At 42.4% G+C, this 17,575-nt stretch overlaps 1 protein-coding gene across 9 annotated transcripts in view; it reads right to left on the reverse strand.

Annotated features, from left to right (window-relative positions):
- LOC109885361 (diacylglycerol kinase zeta-like) overlaps positions 1 to 17,575 on the reverse strand; it is a 123,535-nt gene that overhangs the window by 66,261 nt on the left and 39,699 nt on the right. The gene's annotated exons all lie outside the window — the stretch shown is intronic.

Raw genomic sequence — 17,575 nt, forward strand, 5'->3', positions numbered from 1 at the left:
TCATGTGGGACAAACATCATTTACCAAATGCGGAATCGGTCAGGAAACACACCTCCAAGACTGAAATCAAATGAGCAACAGAAAAACACACGTGCCAACTGGCGTGTTCAGCTGGCGTGTTCACGTGCCAACTGGCGTGTTCAGTCGGTCACTCTCTAGGGTAAATCCATTCAAATTCTCTCTCCATTTGATCTGAACGAAACCTTCCATATATACAGTAGTTGCCAATTGTAGAAGTGCACAAGAGATAAAGGTGCTCAAAACTGACCTATTTTGCATATCCCACCATACCATGAGACAAGCATGTCTTCATCACTGGAAAAGAGAAACGGTTGATATTGATTTCATTTAAAAGCTTACACACAGGGTTGTCAAACTATTTTATAATTTCTGGAGAGAAAACAAATCATGAATTTAGATTATTTTTCATATTCACATACCGTACCAGCCAGAAGATTGGATACCTACTCATTGAAGGGTTTTTCTATATTTTTACTGTCATCAAGGCAAAGGGTGGCTACTTTGAAGAATTTCAAATATATTTTGATTTGTTTAACACTTTTTTGGTTACTACATGATTCCATGTGTGTTATTTCATAGTTTTGATTTCTACACTATTATTCTACAATGTAGAAAATAGTCAAAATAAAGAAAAACCCTGGAATGAGTAGGTGTGTCCAAACTTTCGACTGGTACAGCATGAAATGTCTCAACCAACACAAAAACCTCGGATGATGTGAAATAGCATCTAAGTTACAACCTATACAAAGAAAAATAGGAGTTTACGCGTTAAGATATTTTTAAACCTTTAACGTTTAACACTTGTAAAAATGTAAAAAATCAGATAAATAATTAAATAGTTTGGCAACACTGTTTGTAACCGTTTTAATGATATTGAACTCAACCATTTATCTTACCAGTGATGAAGACATGGATGTCCCATGGTTGAGTGAGTGCAAAATGGTTGAAATTTGAGAACTTTTATCTCCTGGATGTTTTGGCATTCAGGTCCAAAAAGTCACTTTGACAACTTTTTCCATTGGCAAACATGTCTGGAAAGTTCTGTTTAAAATAAAAAGAGATGCTGTCAAAAAGGGATTAAATTCAAATGGATTTAAATCTCTCTAATGCACTTGCTCAAATCCACAGTGATGTCAGAGATAATAGTCAAGACAACAATGCTATGCCCATCAGAACCAAATGACTGACCAACATTGCAAAATCAAACCGACAGGTTTTTGAGGTCTAGCTTTGGCAAGTACTGTCTGTTCAGTGATATTAATGTCCCCCAGTGTTGCACATGTATTCAAATAAATAAAAACGACTCTAAAAAGGAGTTGGGTGCCACTCGACTTGAATGCTACACAGATGTCCATCTCTCCACGTTGGAGTGTCCCGTGTCCCCTTAACTGTCCCACAGGCAAGGTTGTATCTGACACACACACACATCAAATCACATTGTATTTGTCACAACTGGTGTAGACTTTACCGTGAAGTGCAGAGTTTAAAATAGTAACACAGGAGGAATAAAACTAAATACACAAGAATGTATCTATTTACAGTACCAGATCAATGTGCAGAGGTACGAGGTATTTGAGGTAGATACTGTGTATATACATGAATGTAGGGTAAAGTGACTAGGCATCAGGATAGATAAAAAAAATAAAGTGTGTAAAAGTGTGGGTGAGTGTGTGTGTGCATGTGTTGTGTCGGTATGCATGTGTGTGTGTTATGTGTGTGTGTGCGTATGTAGTGTATGCGGTTTTGTGTACGAGTGTTAATGTAGTGTGTGAGAGTGAGTGTGTATATAAACTCAGCAAAAAAAGAAACGTCCTCTCACTGTCAACTGCGTTTATTTTCAGCAAACTTAACATCTGTAAATATTTGTATGAACATAACAAGATTCAACAACAGACATAAACTGAATAACTTCCACAGACATGTGTCTAACAGAAATTGAATAATGTGTCCCTGAAAAAGGGGGGGGGGGTCAAAATCAAAAGTAACAGTCAGTATCTGGTGTGGCCACCAGCTGAATTAAGTACTGCAGTGCATCTCTTCCTCATGGACTGCACCAGATTTCGCAGTTCTTGCTGTGAGATGTTACCACACTATTCCACCAAGGCACCTGCAAGGATATTTCTGGGGGGAATGGCCCTAGCCCTCCAATCCAACAGGTCCCAGACGTGCTCAATGGGATTGAGATCCGGACTCGTCGCTGGCCATGGCAGTACACTGACATTCCTGCCTTGCAGGAAATCACACACAGAATGAGCAATATGGCTGGTGGCATTGTAATGCTGGAGGGTCATGTCAGGATGAGCCTGCAGGAAGGGTACCACATGAGGGAGGATGTCTTCCCTGTAATGCACAGCGTTGAGATTGCCTGCAATGACAACAAGCTCAGTCCGATGATTCTGTGACAAACCACCCCAGACCATGATGGACCCTCCACCTCCAAATCAATCCCGCTCCAGAGTACAGGCCTCGGTGTAACACTCATTTCTTCAACGATAAGCTCGAATCCGAACATCACCCCTGGTGTGACAGAACCTCGACTCGTCAGTTAAGAGCACTTTTTGCCAGTCCTGTCTGGTTCAGCGACGGTGGGTCTGTGCCCATAGGCGACGTTGTTGCCGGTGATGTCTGGTGAGGACCTGCCTTACAACAGACCTACAAGCCCTCAGTCCAGCCTCGCTCAGCCTACAGTCTGAGCACTGATGGAGGGATTGTGCGTTCCTGGTGTAACTCGGGCAGTTGTTATTGCCATCCTGTACCTGTCCCGCAGGTATGATGTTTAGATGTACCGATCCTGTGCAATGTCCTGTGATCAGCTGTCCATCCGGTCTCCCTGTAGCGCTGTCTTCGTCTCACAGTACGGACATTGCAATGCATTGCCCTGGCCACATCTGCACTCCACGTGCCTCCTTGCAGCATGCCTAAGGCACGTTCACACAGATGAGCAGGAACCCTGGTCATCTTTCTTTTGGTGTTTTTCAGAGTCAGTAGAAAGGCCTCTTTAGTGTCCTAAGTCTTCAAAACTGTGACCTTAATTGCCTACCGTCTGTAAGCTGTTAGTGTCTTAACGACCGTTCCACAGGTGCATATTCATTAATTGTTTATGGTTCATTGAACAAGCATGGGAAACAGTGTTTAAACCCTTTACAATGAAGATATGTGAAGATAATTGGATTTTTACGAATTAACTTTGAAAGACAGGGTCCTGAAAAAGAGCCATTTCTTTTTTTGTTGAGTTTATATATTGTCTAGTAAATGTGCGTAGGGTTAGTGTAAGATAGTTAGGGTACCATTAATTTACTATTTAGTCTGACTATATAGCAGTCTTATGGTTTGGGGGCAGAAGCTGTCAAGGAGCCTGTTAGTCTGAGAGCCGATGCTCCGGTACCATTACCCGGATGGTAGCAAAGTGAACAGCCTACGGGTTGGGTAGCTGTTTAGACACTTGCCAGCTGGTCTGCGCATGCTTTGAGAACGCGACCTGTTATTTCGTCAGATCATTAACCTGTTTAAACGTTTTGCTCACATCGGCCACAGAGTGCAAGATCTCACACACACACACACACTCCTGCCATCCTGGCCTCCACGTTGCTCTCCTGCAGGGCCTCCCCTGACTCCCCTCTGGTTCGGCAGAGGGCATGGGCTGGCACCCCCTACAGAGGCATTGTCCACAGTTATATTTCTATGGCCACACCACTAGAGCTGAAGAAAAAAAAGTGAGAGAGATCTACCCATAGGCAAGGATAGAGAGGGAGAGATAAAAAAAGGGGGATATAGAATTTCACTGTTTGTGTGGCTGTGTATTGGCTTAGGAGAACGCTACGTTCTGAAGTTGAGCCATTAGTGTCTTATTACCGATATTGCACATCTGTGCTATGCAGGGATGACTAACCACAAATATTACTAACTAACTCATGTCTCAGCGCCGGTAAACTGACACTCAGCAGTCTCATACGCCTGCTCTGTGCGACCAGAGCTGTTATGGCTGATGAGTAAGACCGTGCAACAGTGTTGCGCTGTGTGGGCTGAACACACGCACACTCAGGCTGCAGCCCTGGCAGCCCTGACACTGTTAAGAGCACAAGGCCACAGACAGCCGAACCGAGACACCGTCTCCATATCAAACATGGCTCGGCTGCACTGTGGGCGAATGGAGGAACAAGTTACTATGCTGGAAATCAAAAAGTGATCGTTTCGTGTCCTATTGCAAGCTCTCTTCCTGTAACCTTTGGTGAGAGGCTTGTTGAAGCTGACACCTGCAAGGCTGTGGTGGGGTGTGCACTGTGCTAAATAAGGAGAAGCTAGGAAGATACTGTCACTAATATAAGTCATATGACACAACAAAATTAAATAGATATCCAGGTGTCTTGTGTTCTCACACAGGAAGAAACACAAATGTCAAGAAGGAAGTTTTGTGATGGGGTACTCTTGTCGTGGTGGTTTCGATAAGGAAGCAAGGCAAGATGGTAGCGGTGCAATATTCAGGATGGGGACTTTTATTTTAAGTGAGAATAGGGAAATAAACAGCATTTTAGTCATTTAGCAAACACTTATCCAGAGAGACTTAAAGTTAGTGCATTCATCTTTAAAGGGAAACTCCACCATTTTTCAACCTAATTTTTGTTACTCCAGCACAATACCATTGTCTACACATGTGAAAACCTTCGCATTTCTACATTTTGTAGAAAAAATATATACATTTAAAAACGTTCTTCCCGATGACATGGTGTCGTGGGGAGCAAGAAGATACCCTCCCTCTGGCTAGAAAGTTGTTGCAGTTTAAATTTGTACCTGTCATGTCACAGAGAAGCATTTTTTAGGACTTTTCCACAGATCAAAGAAACGCGCCGTTTCACATATGTAGACACTGGTATGGTGCTGGAGATAATGAATACAGGGTTGAAAAGTGGCAGAATTGTCCTTTAAGGTAGCAAGGTGAGACCACATATCATAGCTACTTATTACATTTTTCCTGAATTAAGAGCAAAGTCACTGCTAGAAAGACAAGCGCGAGTGTTGGTTCAAGAAAGGTGTTTTATTTTTTATTTTTATGTATCAACACTAATGTTGCTGACAGTACACACTAATCCGGTTATTTCAGGTTGGTCAACATTGAACAGATAGGATAGAGGTTGTTTTCATCATAGAATTACATTATACAATAACAATTATAGAATCTCTATGGTTTTCACTACAAGAAAGTACAGTCTCTGGACAGAGCTGTTAGTAGTTCCTCTTGAAGATGCAGCTGCAGGGTATGGAGACCCAAAAACACAGCTGGTATTTGGGAATATCCGTTATCAAGTAATGGGCAACCACGAAGACGGTGGTAAGCTGGAGGATACCAGCCTCATCCGGGTGGTGTAGCTATGAGTATACCAGCCAGGATGAAGAATATTCCAGTGATTATTATCAACTTGGCCTTCGATGGTTCCTCTTTGATGCAATTGGTGCACTTGGCTCCGATGATGAAGACCATCACCCCCCAGAACCCCCAAGATGATGGCAATGATGGTCATGGCTAAGGCCGGGGCTGCAGGTCCTGGGGAAGGAGGGAGTCGTAGAACTTACTGTCCCATGAACAATCAGCTCATCCAAAGGCCCTCCCAGATGACCTGAGGGATGAAGGCAGTCACTCTACACATGGGCAAAGCAGAGGCTACTATGGAGATGATGCATCCTATGACTCCCAAGGTGATGCCCACAATCTCCTTCAAAGAGTTACTCAACAAAGAGGTTTCTAGAAAAAGGAGAGATATTCAACTTTTAGAGAAGATTCTATACAGTGCCTTCAGAAACTATTCACAGCACCTGATTTTTTCCACATTTTGTTGTGTTACAGATTGAATTTAAAATTGATTAAATTGAGATTTTTGTTCACTGGCCTACACATATTACCCCATAATGTCAAAGCGGAATTCTGTTGTAATTTATTTGTATTGTTTTTTTACACATTAATTAAAAATGAAAACTGAAATGTCTTGGGTATGCTGGTAATCATTAAGAACTGGGGAGTTTTTCAGGATAAAAAAGAAACAGAGCTAATCTAGGCAAAATCCTAGAGGAAAACTTTCTTCAGTCTGCCTTCCACCACACTGGGAGCTGAATTCACCTTTCAGCAGGACAATAACCTAAAACACAAGGCCAAATCTACACAGGAGTTGCTTACCAAGAGTGGCTGAGAGTGGCTGAGTTACAGTTTTGACTTCAATCTACTTGAAAATATATGGCAAGACCTGAAAATGGTTGTCTAGAAATGATCAACAACCAATTTACCAGTGCTTGAAGAATGTTTAAAAAAATAATGAGCAAATGTTACACAATCCAGGTGTGGAAAGCTCTTAAAAGACTTACCCAGAAAGACTCACAGCTGTAATCACTGTCAAAAGGTGCTTCTACAAAGTATTGACTCAAGGGTGTGAAAATGTATGTAAATTAGGTATTTATTGATTTCCTTTCCAATACATTTGCAAAAATGCCTAAAAACATGCTTTCACTGTCATTATGGGGTGTAGATGGGTGAGGGATTTTTTATATTTTTTATCCATTCTGAATTCAGGCCGTAACACAACAAAATGTGGAAAAGTCAAGGGGTATGAATCATTTTTGAAGGCACTATAACTCTAGGATCTTCAGTCTTTACAAAGTTCCAGAACAACATCCTCTTCCAAATGCTCTTAACTTCCAATTCTTCTGTAATTGCAGATCGGAGTCTGTCAGAAACCCACTATGTCTGATCGATGCTGTGATCTCACTTAAATATGTTGTCATGGAAACAAGAAACCAGGCCCCTCTCCACCTGCAGTTTGCAATTTGCCGAAATGCGTATCCAGGGTCTAATATATGTTTTTAGGCCATAACCTTCTTAATGGAAGGAGTGGAGGGAGGCAGTGAGTCACTCACAGCAACACAGGCGGCCTTGAACACAGAGGAGCAGACTTGGTGACCCAGGTCTGTATGGAGTGGGATGGAGGCTGGCGTAGGTAGGCATGACTCACCACACAAACAAGTAGATACCACCGAGGCCTGGGTAGAGGGGTGTGGGGGAGGGAGGGAGGGGGTTGACGATATACTGTAGGCAGATATCATTGTACTGTGTATAATGTGTTTGTATTTTAAACTGGCAAATAAAAAATCTATCAACCATGCATAGTGCATACCAAGTCATACATTTTATATGCTTTTTTGCACATTTACATGTAGAAGCTGTTCTATGTGGTCCATCAATTTTAAACTTCAAAGCATGACTTAGTTCTGCCTTTTCAATGTAGGCTCCATGAGTAAAAGCTCACAGACAAGTGTTCACTACAAGAGCCATCCTCCTTGCCAAGGCCCTTGGGGCAGCATGTTCATGAGAGGGAGTGTGGAAGTAATCGTTTTGGACAGGTCCGTTTGTTCCCCAGCGATGCACCCAGGGGACAGTGGTCCGGCACTGTACTGAGACCGGGGCGGCGTCATGAAATGACCGTGCTACCTTGATCTGTTACCCGTAGCAACAGAGTGGAGGTTCTGAGTGTCCATTACCTCACATTAACAAACGCCCCTCTCCACAGTTGTGAGTAGATGGGAGTACAGCTATGGACAGAAGTGACTTTTCGTAGAGAATATGAGCTGGCCCTAACCCTTTCCTAACCTTAACCCAATTCTCCTAACCTGCTATGTTAATTCTCCTAACCTGCTGCATAAGTTTTCCAAACCGATGGACTCCCTTGTGTCTTTACTCCAGCCCCCTCCCCGACCATCACATCTCTAGCCCCTCATACACTGAGCCGTCCTCAGCCACTGTTAGCCTAAACTCGTTCTCTAACTCTTTGCTACAGTCCCTCCAGCCTCAGAGAGGGAGAGAGAGAGAGAAAAGGGTGATGTCAGGCCTGCCCTTTCAGAGTGAGCTCTGATTGGATTGAAGATCTAACCTGTCTCCCACTGCTACAAGGGACAGTGATTATACGCACCAGCTGTGACAGTGCCCTGGCCCAGGGCTTTGATGAGTAACAGAGGCTTGTAACATTTCCTACTACCAGACAGATTTCCACAAGCACTCTGCAAGGGATTAAACTCATATCTCACTGAGAGGCGGGGGGGGGGGGGGGGGGGGGACATAGAGAGACAGCTATGGGAAAAGAAAGAGGATATTCACTGCATGAGCTGCCAGACAGCACCTAGACTAGAGTAATAATTGATTGAGCATTTCCTTAACACTAGCCTCACAACACAGTAGGAATAGTATAAATATCCTCTTAGACTCAAAGACAACGCAACTAAATTACTGTCTGCAGCATCACAAAAAGAAACGAAACAACAATTTAGTCAATAGCACAGTCCTTCAGGAGATGTTATCCTACTATACTATCATATTGAAGTTGTGTTGCATTCCAACATAACAACATTAGGTAGCTTAGTTATCAATACTATACGTCACATGATAGACATGCAAAAACTTTCCCAGGTGTTAACAGCATTGTAAGCTATGAGGAAAAGAAGACACCGATGTTCCTCATGGCAGGGGAAGCACCCAACAGAAACTACTCAGGTTGACTTCATTATGCTCTATAGGAGGAAGTATCTATTGTTAACTACACAGCAAAGTCAGTAAGTCTGTAGAAATATCCAGCATTCAAAGTTATGACTGATCTGCATGCTGTAAGTCCGGGAAATGTTTTTTTTTGTCTCCTTTATAGAGTCTTGGTGTTGTGTTGGTACAACTGTAGCTACCATACTTCCTGTCTGAGATGAGATAGAGGACTGTGTTTCCTCTCAACTCACTAAGACCCCTGCAGGCCTTTATAACACATTAACAACAACGTTTCGCTGTACGATTAGCGCAACTAACGATACCCCTCAGGCCATATGTGGGTAAAGTATTGACATTATTCTCAGAAACCAGTGACACGTTTCTCTATTAGCAATTATGATCTACTTATGTTGTGAGGAAACAAACATCAACCCCATCGGTTGTGTGTGATCTGTGGGTCAAGTAAGCATGTGATGATGATATTCAAAAAGACACGTGTACTGCATCCTGTACGGTGGTCACAGAGACAGTCAAGCTGGGATGTGTCTATAGTCTAATACCCACCAAGACTCACCACATATTTCTGTTGTGACATAGGCTAATGTGGCCTAGTCAAAGTCCAGACCTAATCCCAATTGAGATGTTGTGGTAGGACTTGAAACGAGCAGTTCATGCTTGAAAACCCACAAATGTCACAGAGTTAAAGCAGTTCTGCATGGAAGAGTGGGCCAAAATTCCTCCACAGTGACGTGAGAGACTGATCAACAACCACAGGAAGTGTTTGGTTGGAGTCATTGCAGCTAAAGGTGGCTGTCACATCTGCTCCCGCTCCCCCTCTCTGGCGCTTGAGGGCGCCAGGCTGCCCATCAATACGCACACCTGTCTATCATTACGCGCACCAGCGCTTCATTGGACTCACCTGGACTCCTTCACTTTGTTGATTGCCCCCTCTATATCTGTCTGTTCCTCAGTTTGATCCGCGTGTCAGCATTAATGCCGTTTTGTACCCCCTGTCCAGACGCTGTCCGTGTTTTGTTTCCTGTCTGTCATTTATTATTCACTCCCTGTACTTGCTTCTCATCTTCCAGTATCTGTCCTCACAGTGGCACAAGCAGTTATTGAGTGTAAGGGGGCAATTACTTTTTCCAAACAGGGGAATTGGGTTTTGCATAATTTGGTTTATGAAATAAAATAAATAAGTATCTAATTCTTGTGTTATTTGTTACCTCATGTTTCCTTTATGTAATATTAGGTTTTGGTTGAAAATCTGATAACATTCGGTATCAAAGAAATATGCAAAAGTAGAGAAAATTAGAAAGGTGGCAAATACTTTTTCACAACCCTGTATATTTCCTGGATCAGTAGGCCTACAAACACAAACATGACATATTCTAAAGCTTAGGTAAAGATAAGCATGAGGCAAATATGACACCTAGTGGTAAAATGAAGCCCTTACAGATTTAGATTTGTATGGACTATGATAGAAGATGGAGAGGATAGCTAGAGCAGGTTTCTCCAACCTTGTTCCTGTGCAGCTACCATCCAGTAGGTTTTCACTCCAACCCTAATCTAGTGCACCAGAATCTAATAATTAGCGGGTTGATAAACTGAATCAGGTTAGTTACAACTGGGGTTGGAGCGAAAATGTACAGGAGGGTAGCTCGCCAGGAACAGGGTTGGAGAGCCCAGAGATAGAGGATGCTTGGTCTGTACAATAAAATAAAATAAAAAACAGGTGTCTCATACAGAAGCACAAGAGGAATCGGGCCATAAGCACTGTAAGGAGAGGTCATCTGCTGATACAAAAGGCCCCTAAGAGCTGGATGAGCCCAGGGAGATGGCATGATGTCATGTTGTAGAGGCCTCTGCTCCTGACTCTGTGGGTCTTTCCTGCTCCACGAAGCACTCGGACCTCCTCAACAGGCAACATGATATTTCTCCCCGCACGGCCCATTTAGAGTCCTTTGCCAGTCTCCTTTCTATCCTGGCTTTGGCACTGAGCTCTCACAGGCCCAAGTGTTTGTCTCAATTGTAGAGGTAAATAAATAAACATCATGAGGTCTCTAACAAGGAAAACCCTCATTTGATTTTATTACTTATATAAAACCAATCTCTTTACCTTACTAAAAGGATTCATCTGATTGTGTGTCTCATTTTGTAATTACAATGCTTGTTTATCATGTACAGTTGAAGTCGGAAGTTTACATACACTTAGGTTGGAGTCATTAAAACTCGTTCTTCAACCACTCCATACATTTCTTGTTAAACTATAGTTTTGGCAAGTCGGTTAGGACATCTACTTTGTGCATGACACAAGGTATTTTTCCAACAATTGTTTACAGACAGATTATTTCACTTATAATTCACTGTATTACAATTTAAGTGGGTCAGAAGTTTACATACACTAAGCTGACTGTGCCTTTAAAAAGCTTGGAAAATTACAGAAAATTATGCCATGGCTTTAGTAGCTTCTGATAGGCTAATTAACATTATTTGAGTCAATTGGAAATGTACCTGTGGATGTATTTCAAGACCTACCTTCAAACTCAGTGCCTCTTTGCTTGACATCATGAGAAAATCAAAAGAAATCAGCCAACAACTCAGAAAAAAATTGGAGACTTCCACAAGTCTGGTTCATCCTTGGGAGCAATTTCCAAACGCCTGAAGGTACCACGTTCATCTATACAAACAATAGTAGGGACCACGCAGCAGTCATACTGCTCAAGAAGGAGACTCATTCTGTCTCCTAGAGATGAACATACTTTGGTGTGAAAAGTGCAAATCTATCTCAGAACAACAGCAAAGGATCTTGTGAAGATGCTGGAGAAAACAGGTACTAAAGTATCTATATCCACAGTAAAACGAGTCCTATATCGACATACCCGGAAAGGCCACTCAGCAAGGAAGAAGCCACTGCTAGAAAGCCGCCATAAAAAAGACAGACTACGGTTTGCAACTGCACATGGGGACAAAGATTGTACTATATGGAGAAATGTCCTCTGGTTTGATGAAACAAAAATAGAACTGTTTGGCCATAATGACCATCGTTATGCTTGGAGGGAAAGGGGGAGACTTGCAAGCTGAAGAACACCATCCCAACAGTGAAGCACGGGGGTGGCAGCATCATGTTGTGGGGGTGCTTTGCTGCAGGAGGGACTGGTGCACTTCACAAAATAGATAACTTCATGAGGGAGGAAAATGATGTAGATATATTGAAGAAACATCTCAAGACATCAGTCAGGGAGTTAAAGCTTGGTTGCAAATGGGTCTTCCAAATGGACAATGACCCCAAGCATACTTCCAAAGTTGTGGCAAAATGGCTTAGGGGCAACAAAGTCACGGTATTGGAGTGGCCATCACAAAGCCCTGACCTCAATTCTATAGAACATTTGTGGGCAGAACTGAAAGAGTGTGCGAGCAAGGAGGCCTACAAACCTGACTCAGTTACACCAGCTCTGTCAGGAGGAATGGGCAAAAAATTTACCCAACTTATTGTGGGAAGCTTGTGGAAGTCTACCCAAAACGTTTGACCCAAGTTAAACAATTTAAAGGCAATGCTACTAAATACTAATTGAGTGCATGTAAACCTCTGACCCACTGGGAATATGATGAAATAAATAAAAGCTGAAATAAATCATTGTAACATTTCACGTTCTTAAAATAAAGTGGTGATCCTAATTGACCTAAGACAGGGAATCTTTACTAGGATTAAGTGTCAGGAATTGTGAAAAACTGAGTTTAAATGTATTTGGATAAGGTGTATGTTAACTTCAACTGTATGTACAGAAACTGTAGTAATGAGCAATACATTTTGATTCATTGTGAGGCCACCCACCATATGATCTGTCTATTTAAAGATCAGACATGGGACTGCCCTGACTAATATTGCCCTGGGCAGACAGAAAGAGACGAGACATGATTGAAGAGTTGGGGACTGTATGGTTATCTAACCAGTTATTTCTATCCAATAGGGTTCCATTCTTCCTTCAGGCATTGTATTAGCACTAACAGAACAAGAAATTCAAAACACTGTCAGAAATCTGACAAAACATTTGAGAGACATTTGCTTGAAATGTAACGCCATGATTCCCAGAGCGATGACAAGCCATAACAAATCAATAACTTTTAAGTGGTAATTGATTCAGTTCCAAAATAGACTCAATCACAGAGTCACCACGGGTTTATTTGAGCTAATTTTATCCCCACTCTGCTATCTCTAGGCTCTCTATCTGTCTGGTAGTGTTGGCATGTTGTGTCATACTACGCAGACAGGAAATTAACTGGCTCACTACCAAACCTTCAAGTGAAGGTTACACACACACACACACACACTTTGGTAATAACACTACTAGATATTGCCATGTTTTTAACTTCCTCATCAACACTGGCTGTTCTGCCTCCTCACTACATCTCACCCCATGATGGTTGGGTATGGAGTGGGAAACATCTCCTACGCTAGATACAATACAGGGGGCATCTTTTCCTAAAGCAATCCTCTGACATCACGACTTGGATTTGCATCAACTAACCAGTTAATTAGTAGCAGAACAGGAAGTAAAAGAATTACAGGGAACTGCAACTACTGTATATGTTCCTAACGAGGGTGGGGAATGTAATTAGTGCTCAAAGAGGCTCTAACCACAGACCCATGTCATTACTGACAATGGGCGCAATTTGCTCACCATTTTCGGTTGGGTTTTTAATTAATCTCTATGAATATAGCAATATGATTAAGGGCCCTCTTTAACAAAAACAACAAGAAGTGTAAGACTCGAGGCTGTGCTGAGGGTCATTGTTCGGGAAAGCTGTAAAAACGGACAGGCTCACGATGACACATTTTTACCTTTGCGTTGGTACCAAAGGAAATCCTGTCCTGAGAGGACAGGAACCCATGCTGGGTGACCTTGTTCCTGTCAACAGCCCCTGAAACTGGTAGAGGATGGACTTCATACTGAATTACTGATGAGGAAACAAAGTGAAACCCTGAACAGTAGTAGGTTACACAATGCCAACAGCAGTATTGACATGTCTGAATATTTATGAAATATTTATGGTTTTGTTATCAATTGGCAATTGTATTCACCCTCTTATTTTATAGCCCTCTATTTCATTGTAATAAACCAGTAACTTGCCCATAAAAGCAACTTGTTAGCAGCTCAACTAACACATTTTCTATGCAAAACCAAAATATTGGGTTAGAGTTGATACAGCTGCTGCATGGCTAGAGTGACACATATAATGGCTATGGGCATGCTTTGTCACATCTGTCACATCAATGAGCGAACTAAAGATAAAACTGGCTCTATTTCTGTCAGTCCTCAGATGGGTCCCTCTTTCTCCCCTCAGGCCCCTCGCTGTCTGCAAACCCATCCGCCCTGGCACCTCAACACTGTCATCCAGTGGGACACGCAGCCAGCCCTGGTCCCAATGCTACGAGATGTTGCCAAATAAGCCAGAACACGCCGGAAGGGGACGACTGCGATGGGATCAGCTCTGCGAACACACATCAGGAAGGATAGGGGTTTCCGTATCCCCCAAAACTCTTGGGAAGCACACAGTCTATTCCCCCAGTGAATCCTCTCTCTGCCCTTAACATGGGATATGTGCCCCTATACCGGGACGGTTGAGCTAACATGCGCTAATGTGATTAGCATGACGTTGTAAGTAACAGCAAACTTTCCAGGACATGTCTTATATGGGCAGAAAGTTTAAATTCTTGTTAATCTAACTGCACTGTCCAGTTGACAAAAAATAAATTAATAATCTAATCTAATTTGTCACATGCGCCGAATACAACAGGTATTTCACCTTACAGTGAAATTCTAACTTACAAGCCCTTTTATCACGGCAACTGGTTTGATACTTTCACCTCTGAAGGTAAATAATGTACTTACATTCAGTAATCTTGCTCTGATTTGTCATCCAGAGAGTCCCAGAGATAAAAATGTAGCACAGTTTTGTTTGATACAATCAATTTCTATATTCAAAATGTAGGAACTGGGTTCTACAGTTTGAACCCCTGCTGTCTCTGGCTACACACCCACCCCATCCGGCCATCTAGATGTGTGAAAGTTAGTGTATAAGCTAATGATCCATCATGTATGACATTCCTGGGAGTGTGTAAACTTAAAATGTTGTATTACCATATCATTTTTGTATTTTCTCCATAGTTATGTACTTGAAAATGTATTAATTGACCAATTCGGCACATTTGGGCAGACTTGATACAATATTGTCCAGTATTGCAATGCTTCACTGGATCAATCTGAAACATTTGCCAAAATCTAAATTGCGCCTAAACTGCAATATTATATTATGGCCTTTCCCTTGCATTTCACAGATTATTTCAATAAATATATTAAAACAAATAGTATTTTACCAGATCTAATGTGTTATATTCTCCTACATTAATTTCACATTTCCACTATCTTCAAAGTGTTTCCTTTCAAACAGTATGAAGAATATGCATATCCTTGCTTCAGGTCCTGAGCTACAGGCAGTTAGACTTGAAAAAAAAGGGTCCGATCCTGAAGAGGTTTTCGTACAGGAGAACATCAGCAGGTCAGCTCCCCATAAGCCAATGCACATGATGCTCTGGAGACAGCGTTCCAGGAATATCAGCAAGGTGCAAAAAGTATCGCTGAAGAACGGAAGGACAGAGCCCCGGTGTGTGGTTGGGAGAGTGTTCTGTTGAACAATGGAAAGCATATTGTCAGAAGAGTTCACGTTCCAAATGTTCCTGTGAGGCCCCGACTAGAGTCAGGGCTACAAAGCTGTGCGACGTTGAGAACAGCTGTCACATGTCTAGGTCTATGCTCCTCTGAAATAGACACTACATGCCCCGTTAAGACTGCAGTGTGAATCCTGGCTTCAAGTAGATAACATGCATTTTACAAGTGTATTTTAAGCAACTACAAGCAAACAGTCATAATAAAATGACAGGAATTGGAGCACAGTTGTGTGGCAGTGACCGGGAGTAGTCGTGACAGGGACAGGCACCTGGTGGGCTGAACGGAGGTGTGAATGAGATACGTGTTCCCGCAGAGAAGGTACCGTCATCTCTGCCAGCTACGGCTTGCTGAGAAGAACAGTGCGGCGTGTGAAAGAGGGGAGGGTCAGGTGACTGTCTGAGGACTTGTGTTGTAACATCGTCATCACGTAGGTAGGTGCTTCCTCTGCATGTTCTTATGATCACTGGCTGCAGTACTGAAGATTCCCGAAGGCGGAAAATACTACGCTAACAGTTATACAGTATTGTGTGAAACTGGAAGCTGGATATCAATGAGATATCGGTTATCCGTACAGTCCACATCAATTATCACAGAGTCCCCATTGTTTCCTTGTTGGCCCACTCCGAACAATAGTGCCAGGGGTTGACAGACTTATTGCTGTTCTTGCTCAGAGCCTGTTCACAGACGGGACAATTGATGACGATAACAATTATCACTGTTGAGCAACAACAACAACAAAAAACACCGAAAATGTATTCGTTGTATGCTTAACATGGCTTGAAATTTGTTGACCCCTAGATCAATTGGTTTAGCATAGATTCAAGATTGTGCAAGTAATACAGTATAATCTATAGAGTAGCGCAACATGGCTCTCTCTAGCCAAACAGGTTTATCAGTCTAATCTGTTGGAGGAGACTTCAGCCCTGGTTTAAAGGACATGTTGATGTATTGGCTAATGGCCAAGCCTACTGCACTCACTGTGTGAGCAGTATGTATTCATGGTATATACTATACTTAAAAAGTGGAATAACGGCAAATTTCTCAAATGTGTTCATATGCCTAAACCCCTCTGACTAGTTTTTGAACTGTCTGTCAAAGTGCACACCTCTCTCACTCAGGGAGAGCGAGGTAGACCTAGAGCAGGAGCTACATCACAGGGTGATACAGCCCCCGCTGCTCACTGCAGCGCTAGATAGAATTTGTTGGAATAACGCAAATCTACGACACATATAAAACACTCTGTCGCAGCGAAACGACTAAATACGATTGTGATAATATGGCATAAATATTTTATGTGACACATTTGGGTCGCTGGGTTCATCCTTTTCCTTTTCTGAGACCTCTGCTAAGCAAGGAGGAATGGAGCCGACCTAATCCCGGCCCTCCCCCTTTTACCTTGCAACCCCATTGGAACTCATTTCACCTGCCAATGAACATTGTCCATCTTCTCTCTCTGACTGTAGGCTTCATCCCTCATTGCATGGTGTGATCATCACACCAAAATACATCTACTAAAATGAGAGGGAAAGACTAGTGAGAGTGCAACATTAACGTCCACTTCCTAAAATCACACATATGGTAAGGCTAATTTATATAACGCACGTTTCGTTAGATTGTAACTTTCCAACAGTAGCCAGTTGACAGCGAACATATCCTTGTAAATTAATTTCTGTTGCAGATATAATAGATAGATGCCTTCATCAGTACCTCGGCTATCGAAATGTGATGTATGCTCACTGTCCAAGTTTTCATTGGGCTAGATCAAATATGCTATTACTACATGTATTATTAGCCTACATTTATATATTTTTTAAACTGGCAGAATAATGACAAATCGTTTACAAAATGATGCAAATCAAATCAAATCAAATTTATTTATATAGCCCTTCGTACATCAGCTGATATCTCAAAGTGCTGTACAGAAACCCAGCCTAAAACCCCAAACAGCAAGCAATGCAGGTGGAGAAGCACAGTGGCTAGGAAAAACTCCCTAGAAAGGCCAATACCTAGGAAGAAACCTAGAGAGGAACCAGGCTATGTGGGGTGGCCAGTCCTCTTCTGGCTGTGCCGGGTGGAGATTATAACAGAACATGGTCAAGATGTTCAATGTTCATAAATGACCAGCATGGTCGAATAATAATAAGGCAGAACAGTTGAAACTAGAGCAGCAGCACAGTCAGGTGGAAGTTGAAACTGGAGCAGCAGCATGGCCAGGTAGACTGGGGACAGCAAGGAGTCATCATGTCAGGTAGTCCTGGGGCATGGTCCTAGGGCTCAGGAGGATTTTGTTTGCAAGCCAGGGCCAAATCACATT

Source organism: Oncorhynchus kisutch, linkage group LG3, assembly GCF_002021735.2.
Source record: "Oncorhynchus kisutch isolate 150728-3 linkage group LG3, Okis_V2, whole genome shotgun sequence".
Classification (NCBI taxonomy): Eukaryota; Metazoa; Chordata; class Actinopteri; order Salmoniformes; family Salmonidae; genus Oncorhynchus; species Oncorhynchus kisutch.